The following is a 7,878-nucleotide window of genomic DNA, read 5'->3' on the forward strand; positions in this document are numbered from 1 at the left end:
CATCAGTCTCCTGGTGAGATAGGTTCATTGGTCATATATCTCATTCAGAAGGTGGCAGACCATTGGCAATGCAGAATAGAGTGGCCATGGAAGCCATAACCTGTGACCAGAGGGGAGGGGAGGTTCCTGCCGCAGAACCCAGTAATCAATTGGAGTGGAGACATTTGCCTATCATGAAATGAAGGGCCTCATGCTAACCAGACAGCCCCACTTGTGCTGGCACAAATGGGAAAACTCTTCTTTTGATGCACACTAGGAAAAGATAGTGGGGGGAGGTGGTGGTGGTGGTGGTGGTGGGGAGGAGATGGCCTTCCTGGCATTGGAGCAATCTGGTCATGCAGGTCAGACCTATGTCAAGTTGAAGTTATCTACATTCTCTTTTGCTCACTACAAGATTTGCCTGCCTGCCTGCCTGCCTGCCTGCCTGCCTGCCTGCCTGCCTGCCTCCCTCCCTCCCTTCCTCCCTCCCTCCCTTCCTTCCTTCCTTCCTTCCTTCCTTCCTTCCTTCCTTCCTTCCTTCCTTCCTTCCTTCCTTCCTTCCTTCCTTCCTTCTTCAAATGATAAAATAGAGATACTATCATGGATCTCTGTGGAGGGAAGAGAAAATGAAAAGAAAATTACCTTTTGTTGTTAGATGTTTTCAACAAAGCAGAGATTCTGAATGAGGTAGGTTTCCATTTGATCATGTGGGGAGTATCTACATTGACCAAGAAGTGAAATAGGTCAGTCTATCAATTTCTCATTTACCACGATCCTGCACAAACTGTTCTTCCCTCTGATCTGGATTAAGTTTCAATTCATTCCTCCAAATCCAATCTAAAAATGCCAAATTGACCAGCTCCTTGGGATTACAAAGTGAAAAAAAGCAGAGGAAAAGACAATGCCTCATTTGCATATTGCTGAAATCATAGCTGAAGTTTTTCAGTGACCTGAACCAATATTATTTCTACAGAGGCTAAAGGATATAGGAGAAAGAGAGAATCTTCTGAACCTGAGTGGTAAAGGCCATGCGCTAGGCAACATTGCTATTTGGGCTTATTCTCACACCAAAAGACTGGAGCCATATCAAGCAGAGGTTTTCAGGCCCAAGCTAGCCTGAGGTCAAGGAGGAAAGGCAATTTAAGGATCTTTGGATACTGAATTGTGATAAGGAATTGGGAAGAATAATATAAAACTGATCATGGACAGCCCATTATCAAAAAACGAGTAACTTTTGTGTAGGTGATTGAAACAAATGACCGAATTTGGGTCAACTGTATGATGATGTTTGGGTTTAGTCTTACCATCTTCTCAAGATCAGGATGGAGTACTGGAATATGTTTTATTTGCTGCAAGAATAGCTTTTTCCTCTGCACCATAGAACATTCAAGGAGGCACCCGAGAACTTAAAACACTATTCTTTCTTTAGCAGGATAGAACATTATTTTCCTCTCTCTTCTCTTCTCCTACAAGTTCTACTGTATACATTCCACCCTTGGAAGAGCACAACACTGGCTCTGATGTCTTATCAGAACTCACATTTCTCCCAGCAGCAGGTTGTTTGCAGAGAACAAAGGACATGAGAAGGCTTAAGAAGTTCTGCTTAAGCAATATATAAAAAGAATAGTGGACTCTTATGAGTACTTAGCTACTTGGAGGGTTTTTTTTAGATGTATACTCAGAGCACATACCTATACTTCTGTTAGGAGATGTCAACGTGACATTCCTCACCAAATGATACGTCCCCTCCATCACTGTTGCTTGTCAATAAAGCAACATGCATAGCTGTTGACATTGTAGGAGGAAAGCTGTGTTAGTTTATGGTAGCAAAAAAAATCAGAAGAAGTCTAGTAGCTCCTTTTCTGAATAACACGTTTTATAGAAAGGCACAAGCTCTCGTGAGCTGTAGCATCTGCTGAAGGGAGCTGCAGCTCAGAAAAGCTTATGCTTTTTAATAAAATGTGTTAGCCGGAAAAGGTGCTACCAAGACTCCTGATTTTACGCCTAGTTGTAAAATATATGCAGCAATTCAGCCATGGTATCCTTGTCTGGCACTGCATTTATCTGTTTGTTTTTATATTATTTTCCTTCCAAGGCAGCTGAAACAAAGTCTGCAGGTTGCAGTCAGCAGGAAAAAGCTAGATGTTTTTTCACGAGCCTAGTCCAGGTGTTAAGCAAATTCTTTAAATCAGCGATATCTTCACTAAATATGGGCCAGTCTTCCCCCTCCTGTGCGGCATACGTTGGGGTCTTCAACTGTCAAATCCTCTACTGAAAGAGGCCAAACACTTTGTAAAAGGAATTTGTGATCTGCATCCAGAATAAACCAGGCCCATTAAATTAAATTGTTACTGCGCAGACCATGTCTTGTATAAATATCCCTGCAAGGACAAATTCTGAGATGGGTCATCTCTCCCCAGACTGGTGGTTTCATCCTCGTATCTCTTTAATCATGGCAAGAACATGCCCCAGTAACTGCTTTTTTTATGCCCTGCCCGCATATTGTTGCCTTTGTCTTCATGCCATCTTTAGCTGTTAACAGGTTTAGAGCAAGCAGAGCACTCTGTTTCTGAGTCAGAACTGGTAGATACACCCCAGGACAACCAGCATTTCCTAACCTGGACAAATGCTAGATGTGTGGATTTCCCAGAATTCCCCTGCTAGTATGACCATTGCTGAGAATTCTGGGAGTTGAAGTCTACACATCTGGAAGTTGTCCAGGCTGAGAAATGCTGGCTTAGGTCAATAATCATAAGCTCAGATCCGTATGCCCCAGACCATGTATTAGAAGAAAACAAGCCTGTACAGGTAGCCCCTGGGTTATGAATGCCTGGTTTATAGACAACCCGTAGTTAAGAACAGAGCCTATTGTAGCAAAATTCGAGTTAAATACACAATTATTTGAGTTAATTACACTATACTGCGTCTATAGTATTATACAATAATACCGTTCCAACTTACATACAAATTCGATTTAAGGATACACTTTGGGAATGGAACTCGTTCTCAAATTAGCGACCACCTGTATTGTTCTTTAACTATACTGTAAAGAAGTTCCTATAGTTCATAGCATGGATTCCAGGCCTGAAGCAATTCATCTTCTGCCAAAGAACCATGGCAACAGCTTCATGCCAGATGTTTGAGTTTTGGTCAATGAGTTTCATTGGCTGTTTAAAGTTTCCTGCATCCAGTTTAATTGCATTTATTTCATTCAGTTTTTATTCTGAGATTGAACATTGATTTCATTTTAGATCTCAAAATAGATGTGAATTATAATCCACATATAATTCTCTTTTACTGTTGACTGGGCTGGCTGGGAATTCTTAGGCAAAATGCGTTTTCATTACATGTTGATCTAAAAGAATAATGTACAAGTGGGAGCTGCAATAAAATGTAGCATGTACTCTTCCCCCTTAAACAAGGCTCCTGTTAAAGGCCCTAGCTACTGTAGCTCTTTTCTCTAATTAGAGCATTTCACTCAACCCTTAATATTTTCTTCACTTTTCAGGAGAAATGTTCAGCCCTTGGCACCAACTACCACGCATTCTCTCTTAGAAGGAAAGATGTGCATAGTTTCCCCACTATTACTCTCATTTGAGTTCTCAATTTTAGTTTTATTCTGTGTTGAGTTTTAGATCATCAGCTCCTTGGGGCAAAACCTGATTTACTTATTTATTACTTTGGAAAGTGCCATGACCACTGATGATATACTAACAGCCTAATTATAATAATAATTTCAACTCTACAAGTGTGCAGGAGATCTACAATTTCTTCCAGTACAACTTTTTTCTAATTACCAGCTGAATGTCTTTAAAAGAAAAATGTTGAGGACTTGGCACGTTTTTACTCAACAGTATCTGAAGGTCACTTTGGGCTTCATTTGATGATTTTCTTGCTAAGCCTTTCTGCTTTGAGGCTCAACGATGCTTTGCCTGAGGGCAAACCTGTATCTACACTTCTTGAATATTTTAGAGTTGTTTTGCTCTTGGGGAAAGCTGTTGTTTCAAACCCCTTCACTTGGGTTTAAAATCAGATTAAGGAAATGCCTTCTGCAGGGTTTTCAGGTAGCTCCCTGCTGTGTCAGCCCTGCCTGGAGGCTCCAACCACAGGGACATTGGCAAATTTCAAGGTCAGATGAAATGTTAGCCATACTTTTTCAGAAATTGTGCCCAAGTTAAATAATCACTTGGATAGATTTCATAATGCTTATTAATTTTCATAGGCAGAAGGTTTCTAACCACTTTGTAACCAAAAGCAGAGAGATCCTAGTAGGGGGAAAAAGGAAAATTGACAAGCAGAGCGTACACCTATGTAGTTTTCTTGAAAATGAAACAGGAATGACTTTGGACTCTTCTAGACTGACAAGTTAAAGTGCTATCCAGCAGTCTCTGAACCAGGAGGCAAGTATGCTGGCATAAATTGTGATTTTGCTGATCCCTAATCTGCAACAAGATCGGGACTGAGCGCTGTTCTTTCACACCTCTTGCAGGCCAGCTTAAGGAATGAGGTTGGTGGATTCTCCCAACTTTATTTCCTCCTCCCAACTTCCAGTAAGAAAACGATCACCAGTCACTCCCACTAATGTGGAGTGGGTGAGTGCAGATGCGTGCTTAGAACAAACTAAACTTGAAGTCCCTAAGCACCAGAGGGCCAGCACTCTGGCACAATGTCATGCCCTCCCCTCAGCTGTCCTTGAAGGCCGATTCAGGAAGATTTCTCACCTGGAGAGACAAGCCACCTGTGACTCTGGACACACAGAAACAACAGAGCATGTGCTTCTCCAGTGCCTGTATTATAGACACATTCGTACTAGCCTCATCTGGCCATTGCTGCATAAATACCCAGAGCACACAGGACAATTCTACACCTCCCTGCTGCTTTCAGATACCAACCCTGCTACAACATACAATGTTGCCAGGTTCTGTGCAGCAGTGCTCAAAATTCGTTGATGATGACATGTGCCATAAATGAGACTTAATGAATACCTAGTTCACCATATTGGATTGTTCTGTAATTTGATAGATGTAGTCTTCCACATAGTAACCTTTCATGCTCCCCTACACCCATCTAATGCTCCTACCCCTTCTTTTAGATTCTTATAGACTTTCTGTTTTCTATCTTCTAGTGTGCGTGTGCGTGTGCGTGCTTAACTGACTGCACCCTACCTTCTTTATGCTGGTCTATGACTGTAATAAAGATTTGATTTGAACAAAGGAATTAGCCACAAACCAGAAGCTATAGAGCACTACAAAGGTTTCCAAGCTGTATACTGTAGCTGTTCTTAATGTTCTCCAACTAAGGCTGGCCTAATAGATTTGCGCGAGTCTATTTATTATGTTGTTCTTTTATAAATTACTCAAACGAACAACCCAACAATTTAGACCACTTCCTTGCTAATTTGTCTCTCCACAAATGCAGGCTGGATGTGCCAGAGTCTGGACGTTTTGTAGCCAAAGAAGACCTATTATACAGTGATCTGTATCCAACCTTGGTCTGTACCCAGAAGCAATGGAGAGTTTGATTAAGGGAGCCAAACATTGCAGCACTCCTTTGGCTTAGAGCGTGGATGGTGACACCTTCTCTGGTCTTTCAGACCCTGTTACCCTGCTCAGTGTTGGCTAGGATCCAGCAGAAGACATTTCTATCATCTGCTTCCTTGTTTTTTTAACTTCTGCTTCCATTACAAAACAGCCTTGGCAAAACTTCCAAGTTTATATTGATAATTCCAGATGGCCTACAAGAGAACGTATCAAGACTTAGTAAGTTTTTTTTTTGCAGAAGCAAGCAAGCAAGAGACAACTCAAGGTAAAAGATTTTCAGCAGTTTCAGGGACAGATTTAGGTAGTAAATTAGCATACAAGAAAACCAATTATGAAAACTTTATTCAAGCTAAAGTTTTTTGCTGAATGACCAAGTTTGACTTAAGATCCAGCTCAGCAAGGTAGAAGTGCGGACCAGCACAAGAGAGGGCTCAACTCGAGTTTAGAATAGATCTTCTAAAACTTAGCCCAGAGTCCTTATTTACATATTTTCTAGGGCTGCCCGGCTCCATCATGGCTCTAAAGAGCCTACAGTATTAAAAAAAAAAAAAAAAGTTCATTCTTCTCCTGGAAGATTCTAAAGTGGTCCTTTATTTACCACACTTTTCCATCATGCATTTTGAAAGTCTCTTACTTTGGTTGAAAAGCTTTTTCTAAAAGCATAGCAAGACCTTTTTTAATGGCAATCTTTTAATTGACCCTGAAAAGATAATAAGGACGTCAGTTTTCAATTTACTGGACTTATTTGAAGGTTTGGAAACTCCTTCCCATTAATCTGTCCATCAAAATGTCTCTCATATTTTGTGTAATTAGGGAAGATTTTAAGAAGTTCTTTGGGGCTTGGTGTTCTATTCAATTCATGTGAGATATTGCCTCCATGCATTGCCCCGTTAATCTGCCTCTTCCATAGAACCAATTCAGACTTCACCAGAATTATAGAGTTGGAAGGGACCTCAGTGGGCATTTAGTTCAATCCCTGCTCACTGCAGGATCCACTACAGCATCTCCAGCCTCTGAAGATCTCCATTGAAGGAAAACTCACCGCTTCATGCAGCTCACAGCTCACACAGTCAGGAAGTTTAGCCTGAATCTACTTCCTTGTAGTTTTAACCCATCAGTTCCTCTATGTTTTTACATTTTCAGAGTAATTGGTAGGTTCTCAGTCTTACCATATGGCAAAACAAGGATTTACTTATTTAGAATATGCATCTCTTATTTTTGATTCCAAGATAAAAATGGAATGATTCTGGGTACCTGAGTCAAAATAAACCATTACAAAGTCTGATGGGTATAGGCATTTAGACAGTTTGAAAACACTATTTTAATTCAATGTAAATAGATGTTTACATGGAGCAAGACTGTAGATTCATAGAGTTGGAGATCATCAAGTCCAACCTCCTGGACACTACAGGATTCACTATACCATCCTCAATAGATGACTACTGAGACTCTATTGAAAACCTGGGAAGAAACCACTCCCTATTCCACTGATTCACTGCTCTTACAGACAAGAAGCTCTTCCTCATGTCTAATCTGTATCTCCATCCTTGAAGTTTCACCACATTAGTTCTAGTCTTACTCTCTGGAGCAAGTAAGAATAAGTCTGAACCCTCTACAATGTGACAGCCTTTCAGATATTTGAAGACAGCTATAATGTCCCTCTCAATCTTTTGCAAGCTAAACATATCTTATAACCATTCCTTGGTTTCCACCATCTTCATAGCCCTTTTCTGGACTTGCTTCAGTTTGCCAGTGTCTTTGATCTAGCCCAGTATAGCTGACCTTGACTTCAGGATTTGAATCTCAAGATTTAAATCTGATCTTTCTATCTACAAATCACAGACATGACTTTTGACCTCCCCCCTGCCATCCTTTTCCTAGAGTGAGTGAATGTTGTGTGGTCTCTGTAACCTAAGGTCTTTGTGAGCAAGGCTAGACATCTAGATAAAATAGAGACCTCTTCTGCCCACTGGTTTAAACATCAGTCAGGCAAGCAAATGTTACTGCATATGGCCATAAATGACCATTACAATATAAAATACTAAAGACAATATACTTAGGCAAGACCATTTATTTAGGAAGAAGCTAATACATAAACTTTTAAAAGGGACAGGAAGAGAGCACCCTTTCCCACAGCTGTGACTGAATGAGATCATTGAAACTGGATTGTTCTGAACGGTGCTAGACTCACATAGTTTTATGTGAAATTGCATTATTTAAGATGCATTGCCTAAGAATGCAAAGATTAATGAGTCGCTCAGAGGCATACATTTGGAAATGCCATATTGAGAAGAAATGCTTGGTGAGAAGGCCATTGCTAAGATCTTCCATCAGTGGCACGCTTCTCACACTGTGCCTG

Source organism: Python bivittatus, unplaced genomic scaffold (genome assembly GCF_059951505.1).
Source record: "Python bivittatus isolate LINGU-HERP-01145 unplaced genomic scaffold, Pbiv_v1 ctg000210_np1212, whole genome shotgun sequence".
NCBI classification, from domain to species: domain Eukaryota; kingdom Metazoa; phylum Chordata; class Lepidosauria; order Squamata; family Pythonidae; genus Python; species Python bivittatus.